The 8322-nt window shown below is 35.7% G+C and overlaps 1 non-coding gene across 1 annotated transcript; it reads right to left on the reverse strand.

The window, feature by feature from the left end:
- Positions 1-226: 226 nt before the first annotated feature.
- Positions 227-333, reverse strand: LOC142461889 (U6 spliceosomal RNA). Its single transcript, XR_012787059.1, has one exon. It is a non-coding gene; the product is annotated as a U6 spliceosomal RNA (small nuclear RNA).
- Between the last annotated feature and the right edge of the window lie 7989 nt (positions 334-8322).

The following is an 8322-nucleotide window of genomic DNA, read 5'->3' on the forward strand; positions in this document are numbered from 1 at the left end:
AGGCTTGCTTTTGTAGAGAAGCCAAGCTAATATAGTGGCCATAGGTTGAAATTGATTTGAAGGTAGTAGGTGGATTGGATGTGTGTGTGTGTGTGTGTGTGTGTGTGTGTGTGAATATATATCCAGGATGGAAACAGAACTCTTTTCTCCCATAAAGTGATGGCAGTGAGTTTTTGAGTGATGCACACACACACACACACACATCACTCAAGAACTTATTTTTTTGTTAAATAAGGAATGCTTCACGAATTTGCGTGTCATCCTTGTGCAGGGGCCCTGCTAATCTTCTCTGTATTGTTCCAATTTTAGTATATGTGCTGTTGAAGCAAGCACTCAAAAACTTAGATTTATATATTTAACTTATGTTTTGTATAATTATATATTATATAAATTATGCTGAGCAAAGTTAATCAAGTAAAAACTAATGTATCTGAACTTTTCCTTAAACACATTGGTTGCACATTAAAAGGAACTGAATTATCCCTTTGTACTTAAAGCTGAAACATCGTTTTGTGAAAGGGAGCAGAGGGCTACTATCTTAAGGTGGAGCATTTGGACGCAATGGATTTTGGTTCAAATTTCTTGCTTTTGAGGTTTCAATTACCATGATACCTCAGTTATCAAACTCAATTCATTTCAAATTCATGTTTGAATACTGAAAAGTTTGAGAGCTGAACATATTTTCCCCATAAGAAATAATGGAAACCAAATAATTGGTCCCAAGGACCAAAAATTACACTTATAAATTCATTTACCAGGACTTTAACACAAAGCTAGCAGCCCCAGGAGAGAGAAATACGCCATAAACATTTAAACACAATAAATACAGTACATTAAATATCAAAACACAATCCAGTCAAAAAACATCTTCAAGTATTTGTACAGGCACGTGGCTTTGACTTGGAGCATTCCTGCCATACTGAGACCCGGAGAGAAATTGGAGGCAGAGGAGAGGTGCTATTTTTTGGAGGAGAGACTCCTTCCACACTGGCTGCTGGCAGTCCACTTTCTGGAATCTTTTTTCATGGTCTTTTTTCACCTATCTCACTAAAAATTTGTCTAATGATGCCTGCTTTTTCAAACGGCTTCTAAAGTGAAAGGCAGCATTTTCATTTGCCAGAGTCACGATTCTGGCTGTCATTGTCTTATCTGGGGTTCTGTCCCCCAAAATGGTCAATCCCGTCCATTTCTCTTATTAATGAACTTGGGGCCTCCTCCCTTTCCTCTTACTCCCCCAAGATTATTTCCTAAGCTGCTGTCTGCCGCGGGCACTTCTGAAGATTCAGTCAATAAGTCGGTCATCTCCATCATGTTGCACAATCACTACCATAATCATTAAAACATTGCTCCTTCTCATTTTCCTTGATATCAGCTCCCACCTATACCTTTCAGGAACTCTTATTCTAGTTATGCTTTCTATAGATTCACCCAACCAGAGTTTCATATACTGGATAACTTAGAAAAATATATACCAGAGAGTCAAGAATGCTACCCCAAACAAACAAAATGCTACAGAATGAAACCCCAATTCAATCACATCAAGAAGAGTTTGACAATTATCAGCACATTCCAGATAATAATTAATGCAATGGTTTATCTAGGATAAGGAGACAGGGTTGTGGGCTGGGAAAGGTGAGAATGTGGGGAGCAAACAATGAACCCAGGAGGAGAGAGAGAGCACTAGAGCGAAGTGATTAAAATGTCTGTATCACTTGTTTTAAGAGATTTCACCATGGAAGTATATTTCTGTGAATACTATATCAAGGAAATGAAAGAAAGAAAGAGAGAAAGAAAGAAAGAAAAGAGAAGAAAGCAACTAAACTTGACCAATTTTTACCATGTGTGAAGGAGACTACCTTTACAAGATCAGGGAACCTCGTTTTTCTTCAACTTGAACCAACAACTTTGTGTGTAGTGGGTAGTCCAATACATAACCAACTACATCACCGGAGCTCCAGGTTTGTTCAATTATTTTATGTTATTCTCTATTACTTACATGAAATATCCAGGGTGGAAAACATATAAACATAAAATTTTATTGCTGATTACTAGAGACAGATAGCAGGAAACAGGAGGATATTAAAGAATATAGAGTTTTAGTTTTGGGTGGTGGCAGAATTTGGAAATAACTATGATTGTTGTAAATGATGGGGAATATAATTGATGTCACTGAATTGTACACATAAAAATGGGAGAAATAGCAAATGTTTTGTTATATTTATTTCACCATTATAGATTTTGAAAAGACCATGAAGAATGGCCTCTTAGAAATCTTTTTTTTTCATACCTGAAAGGATAAAGGAAAATAGTTCCATTCCAGCAATAAGAATGACAGTCAATAATGATCATAAGAGTTGTTTTGAAAAGTCAGCATTTCTGTTAGCATAGTGGGATGGGGGATGTGGGATTGGAGCTGTTGTTTTGGAATAAAATCCAGGAACTCAGACGTGTCAAGGCAAGAAATAACTGACTTGTCTATTTTTAGGTGTCATATTTGGAACAAAGAATATTGGCAAAAGAGAGCCACGTATTTATTAGTATAGTTTATTTATACTATTTTAAGGCAAGATTTTACCACAAACTTGTATATCTTTTTCTCGTTTTTGTTCTGCCCAAAATTTAAGAATGAAGGAGAATAGTGATTACAATCACATGTGGGATACTTATTTTTGGCTCAAACATGCAGTTTTTCTTCATAGACACATACTTTTTAAAGGAAAAACTGTACAATATTTACCACCTTCATTTTCCTCTCACTTATCATTTAACTTTCCCTGTTATTTCCACTGAGAAATGTACCCTTGGCTGTTAGCAAAACCATTAAATTACCTAAGGATCTCTTATAAATTTTTGTGCTTTGTGCTATCATATGTTTTTGATAATTCTATCTTTCCTTAAACTTTTTCTCTGAAAATTTTCATAGTCTTACAATTTCTTGTTTTACTTTCCTAGAGCTTTATAATCTTTATCTTTTCTCATTCACCCAATTAAAAATAGTAATTCCTTATGTTTCTGTCATCATTAGTAATTGAAAAAAATACTAATTCAGGGTTTATATAATACCTTGGAGAGGGAGATTATAGAAATATATTTAAATGTGATATACAAATTTAGTGAACTCAGGAGACAGTGCTTGTTTGAGCATTCAAATGGTTACAAGAATGTGACCATAAAAAGGTCTAAATTGAAAAGATTATTTCAAAGCTTAAAATTATGTAAAGGAAAATGACATTACCCTAATGGTATTACAAAAAGAATTTTTCAACAGAACACAGTAAACGAAAGGAGAAAAACATGTTCAGATTTTATCTAATTTGTAAGACAGGGGATAAATTTAGTAAGGTGGTTGTATAAAATGAATGGTATGGTGTGGAAGAAGGATTGGGATTATATATGAATCTGCGTATTGAATAATTCTTGAGTAAAGCACAAATGTATGACTATCACTTTCGTACATGTCAATAGAGATAAGAGACTATGTAGGTGCTCTCACAGGACAACTCTTTTTCCTCTCAGGATAGCTTTTTAGAAGCTTAATTGAACTGGGATCGAACAGGTTTGTATTGTCCTAACCTGTTATTTTTGTGTCCCAAAGTCTGGAAAAAATTAATTATAGAAGCTTATAATTTAGAATGCTCCCTCCACCTGACCTAGTATAATTAAAACTGCTGAGGAAAACCCAAGAAATATACCAGGAGTCTCCTTTAGACCTCTTGCTATTTTCTTCAAACCTCCCATCTTTGCGGCTTAACTTCCAACATCTTAAACTGACATCAATACAAATATTTGAATATATACATACATATATACATGTATGCGTGTGTGTGTGTGTGTGTGTGTGTATAATATTGTGGTCGTTTCAATTGTAGCTTAGACTCATTATCTTTATCGTACATTCCCCCTGACACATTAAGCTTATTACAGACCTATAATAATGTACAATATTTTCTGAAGACCCAGCTCCATGGCTTTCTTCCTTCCCTGGTTTGATGTTGTTTTTATCATCTTCCGTGTACTTTCAGTTGTTGCTATGGCAACAATTTGGTCAATTCATCTTCATTTACTATATTGGACTCAGAGGATAGGGAGGGAGGGCGGCACCTGGTTTAAGCAGTGGCTTCTCGTCGAGTTAGCCCTCTTAACGTACCACATCTCCAGGGGAAAGGATGTGGGTCTGGCTGATGTGACGATTTCCAAACCCGGGACCCTACGGCACGTGTCTGCGGAGTCTCATAGAGTCAGTATGAGTTGAATGCACTCTGTGATAATAGAGTTTCTTTGTTAAAACCTGAACCTGAACGTGTAGCTTCTTCCTTGGATGTACTACTGAATTTCTTCCTCCTATTACAGCAGCTGCTATCCGCGCTAAGGACATTATTCCCTCCACATCCACTGCTTTAATATCCATCAACAGGCCTCCCTAGCTCTCTTTCTCCACCGAAGTCCATGACTGATCCTCTTAAAGAACAGACCCAATTATATCACTTCCATGCTCAATTAACTTCTGTAATTCTTTTTCTGTGTGCCACACCAATTATAAATTTATCAACCTGGCACTTAAACCCCTGTATAAATCCCCAACCTACTTTTCCAGCATTGCCACCCTGTCACTATTCCCAAAATGAACCATATGCTCAAGTCAAAAAATGAACTTTCACTGTTTCTCAAATAATGCTCATGCTTTGTTGTGTCCAGGGATGTGCTCATGCTATTCATTTGACCGCTGTTTTGCCCTCCTCGCTAGTAGTCATGATAATAATAGTTATTACAACAATATAAATAACAGTCAAGGATTGAACTAATGAAATGCACTCCTAATCTTATCTCTAATTATCTCTGTACTATACAGAATATGATGTAGGCTTAGAAACATTAGATTACTTACCCAAAGTCATTACACTGATGGTGGAATGAAGGATCACATCTAAAAAGGGGAATGTCAGAGCAGCTCTATTTTATTTGTACATACTGGTATGTGTACAAAGAGGCTAGAAATCAATCCATCACTTCAAATGCCATGTCTTTAGCATAGCATACACTTCATCGTCTCTCTTTTTTAAGTTGTTGTTCTCTCACTTTTAAATGATCAAATCCATCCACTTTCCATGCAAGACAAATACACAAAGGAATAAAATAAACCAAAAGGAAACCCTTCACTATGTTGTGTATTATAAATATGTGCTCATTTGTCTAATTCCCAAGAAAATAATAGCAGTATAAATTACTAATTAGATGGTAGACGTGGATTGATCTGGACTAAGGGGACAGAAAATGTAGATAAATTAAAGACATTAACATAAAAAGGGATAAAAGTGTTTCCAGTTTTAATAATTCCTGGTATAACTTTATATTTGAATTAATTAATTTATAATTATGAATGTGTAATTGTATTTTGTTGTTTAGATTGTTTCTGAGTAATCTTTTTCACTTCTGAAACACATAATTAAAAGTTCATATAAAGAGATGGTGTTTGTCTAAGGATGGATTCTTTAGAGAAGTAAAACTAATGATGAGTTTTATATTTACAGTCCTGATATACACTTACAGTAAGAACATGGCTCACGTGGTTGTAGAAGCTGGCAAATCCATCTAGGTAGGTTGATAGTCCACGGGTCATATATTTAGCTGGGGTTTCCTCTTAATTCATGTACATGCAAGGGCTTGTGATGAGAAAGAATATCACAGGATCATGGTTGCCAAGGAAGATGAATTCAAGGTCAGCTGTCCAGGCTTGTGGCTGCAGAGACAATAAATACAATGTCTACTGTCCAATGACAGGTTACTGTCTCCCTGGATTAGCATGCAACATGACAGTCTGTGAACTCATCTAAATAACTGGAGGTTGATGAACAGGTGCAGTACTGACACACAGTAAAAATGAGTAAGCTTTTCAACAGCATCCATTTATATAGAAAGCAGGCCACACCCCCATGGAAACTTCCTTTGAATTAACAGATCCGCAGGCCTGTGACCCATGTAAGGGTGCTGCATCCTACCCTAGACTTCTTAAAACTGAGTAGTTGTGATTATACTTGATCAGGTCAGGGCATGGGATATTACTTACTAGGTGTTAACCGCCAAGTCACTGAGAATCCTGGCAAAGACAAATGGACACACACACTTACCCATCACACTGTTCAACAAATAATAGAATTATTCCAGCACTTTTCAGCATCTGAATTGTGCTGAGTACAGACGATTTTGCAAATCGACTTGTATAAAATGAGTGTGACACTGATTTATAATTAAAGTGAACTTTTGTTTGATCAGGTTAGATCCTTGGCTGGTTATCTTTCTTTATCTCCAGTAATGTAAGAAAGACTCATGAAGAATAAAAACAATTACACTAGTTACTTTCTCTTTGAAGATCTGGGATTTCTTGAAGAAAAAAGGTTCTCTCTCTGGCCAACAAGAGATTGCCTGTGATAAAAGCCGCTGCCCAGTTCCTGACCACTTACTGGGGAGCCCAGAAAAAAAAACAAAATGCCCAGAGGTTCAGAAAGAAGGCAGCATCTGGGAAAGATCGGAGCTAACAATCAGTGCTTTTTGGTGTCTACAATCTAACTTTTGAGAGGAATACAAGCAGTACACACCAGGCCCAGCACTCCTCTGCATCTGCATTGTTGCCTTATGGCCCCTCCCCCGATGAAAAAGAGGACAAGATGGCTGTCTGTGAAGTCTTCCAACTGAGCTGAAGCCCTCAGATGCTGTGGCCTCTATGAGAAGTTTCTCAGAATAGTGCTCTGTACCGTCACTGGGGCTCTCTCTTCCATCAGTCAACTTGGATTCACAGTGGCCCTCTGGGACAGTGTCCTCATCCGGGCGGGGTGTTCCAACTGCTGGTCTTGTGGTTAGCAGCCTACATGTAAGTAACCCTCTACGCCACCAGAGGGTCCTTCGTCAATGAAACTTTGCGGACACTAAGAATGAGGACCGAGGTTCAAGCATTGGTGTCCAAAACCAACATCTCCATCACCTGAGGCAAAGGATGCAGTTACGAAGTTGAATGGCTTCATTTGAGTTTTGGTCAGTTTACATGACTGGCAATAAACAAGGAAGTGATGTCCTTAAAAAAAAAAAAAAAAGAAAGTACCAAATGGAAGCATTTAGTGGTACTGAGAGGACTATGAATCCAAAGGATTTAATCAATGATGTAGGAATTTGGATTAAATTTTAGTTATTTAATGCTAAACACTTTACTCAGAAATATTACCCTAGAAATTTCCATGGGATAATATTTTTAAAAATTGTTCATGAAATATGTTATAAAGTTTAATAACTACTTCTAATGAATTTGGCTGGATGAACTAAGTAGAAAAAATACAAAGGTAGTGATAAACAAGATATATGATGCTAAAGTTTACTTGTGGATATTATAGATGACCCTATACGACCTGAAAGTAAAGAACAAAAATATTCCTAGCACTAATGATTTAATACAGCAGTATATTTGAGATATTGTTATAAGAAAAAGTCATAGGAGGGGCCAGTTATCTGGGATGGATCCTGAAATAGTAACTTAATACAAGAAACTTTGTAGGACATCATGAAATGACCTACAGAAAACTCCAGATGCTGACACTGGCTATATATCCACAGCAGTTATTCCAAATTACAGTTAGGTAAGAGCAACATGCAGGGAGATTACATGCTCCCTTTCACATCTTTTCCTCAAAATAAAGCTTTTAAAAAAATGAATGCTTTGAAAAAAAATCAATAGTATGAAAACAATGATTATTTTTATGTCAACATAACATATTAAAGTTCAGAAAATAATCCTTAGAAAGATTGAAATGACAGAACAAAAAGTTTAAAATAAAATTTAGACTTTGAAAAGATTTTTAAAGAATAAAACAGGGACAAGTGACTTCTTTACAAGACTAAATTATGTTACCAAAATATAAGTAGTGTCTTGTGCTTCTCTAGTTTTCTACAGCCATCAATAGACTTCTAAAGATTCCTGAACATAAGACTAATATTTTTATGCTAAATTTATCTCTCTTTTTTGTATATAATTCAAAATATCAGAAATACAAATTTAATTAATTTTATTTTCTAATCTAGTGTTTATTAAAGCCATATTCTCAATTTCACTTGTCAGCAAGATATATATCTTATTGATTATATATATCTTATTGATATATATAATAAATGATTTCATATTTAATTTTTTATTTTAAAGTTTGGGGAACACATTTATTTGAATGGATCACACTTTACTTTCTACCTGGAGGCATAATTCTGTTAAACAGTTTGCTTATTCAGCATTTCTATCATAATTAAATGATGGAATAAAATGAATGGAAGCAAGTATGTATTATT

This window comes from Tenrec ecaudatus, chromosome 11, assembly GCF_050624435.1.
Source record: "Tenrec ecaudatus isolate mTenEca1 chromosome 11, mTenEca1.hap1, whole genome shotgun sequence".
Lineage (NCBI taxonomy): Eukaryota > Metazoa > Chordata > Mammalia > Afrosoricida > Tenrecidae > Tenrec > Tenrec ecaudatus.